This window comes from Molossus molossus, unplaced genomic scaffold (assembly GCF_014108415.1).
Source record: "Molossus molossus isolate mMolMol1 unplaced genomic scaffold, mMolMol1.p scaffold_m16_p_9, whole genome shotgun sequence".
Lineage (NCBI taxonomy): Eukaryota > Metazoa > Chordata > Mammalia > Chiroptera > Molossidae > Molossus > Molossus molossus.
The window spans coordinates 45620522-45621573 of NW_023425403.1; the positions used below are offsets into that span (position 1 = coordinate 45620522).

The following is a 1052-nucleotide window of genomic DNA, read 5'->3' on the forward strand; positions in this document are numbered from 1 at the left end:
GCCCCCCTTCCCTCTGGCCTTCACCACACTGTTGTCTGTGTCCATGGTCTGTGCATGTATGTTCTTTGGCTAGTCTCTTCACCTTCTTTTTTCCAATTCTTCCCACCCCCCTTCCCTCTGAGATCTGTCAGTCTGTTCCAAGTATCCATGTCTCTGGATCTATTTTATTCGTCAGTTAATTTTTTTCATTAGATTCCACATATAAATGAGATCATATAGTATTTGTCTTTCTCTGCCTGGCTTATTTTGCTTAGCATAATAATCTCCCAGTCCATCTATGCTGTCACAAAGGGATCTTTGCTGTCACAAAGATCCTTCTTTTTTATAGCCATGTAGTATTCCACTGTGTAAATGTACCATAGCATTTTATCCACTCACGTACTGCTGGGCACTGGGGCTGTTTCCAGATCTTGGCTATTGTAAATAATGCTGCTATGAACATAGGGGTGCACATACTCTTTCTGCTTGGTGTTTGGGATTCTTAGGATATATTCCTAGAAGTAGAATCACTGGGTCAAAAGGCAGTTCCATCTTTAATTTTTTGAGAAAACTTTACACTGTGTTCCACAGTGACTGCACCAGTCTGCATTCCCACCAGCAGTGCACCAGGGTTTGCTTTTCTCCACATCCTCACCAGCAAGTGTTGTGTGTTGATTTATTGATGGCAGCCATTCTGAATTTCTCTTACCTCAACAGCAGAGTCACCAAGATAATACTACTGTCTTCCCAACAATGTGATAAGGAGGCCGTGGCCATTAAAATTCCCCGTTGCACAGGGGCCATGCTAATTAATCTTCTCTGTATGGTTCCAATTTTAGTATATGTGCTGCTGACCTCTATCTTTAAGCTCAAGTGTTAAAATAAAGATGAAACTCATTATGATTCATTAACAACAAATCTTCCTGACAAAGAAAAAATAAGAGGAGCAAATACAATTCCCTGTTGCCCCAAGAGAGCATTTAACTGGTGCCTTCCAGCTTCGAGGAGGAAAATGGAGCCTGTTCTTCGTTTCTCACAGAGGTTGGTGAATGGCTGTTAAATGGTTGGTTACA

General features: G+C 41.5%; 1 pseudogene; it reads right to left on the bottom strand.

Annotated features, from left to right (window-relative positions):
* Window positions 1–728: 728 nt before the first annotated feature.
* On the bottom strand, window positions 729–850 carry LOC118623103 (annotated as a pseudogene).
* Window positions 851–1052: the final 202 nt, after the last annotated feature.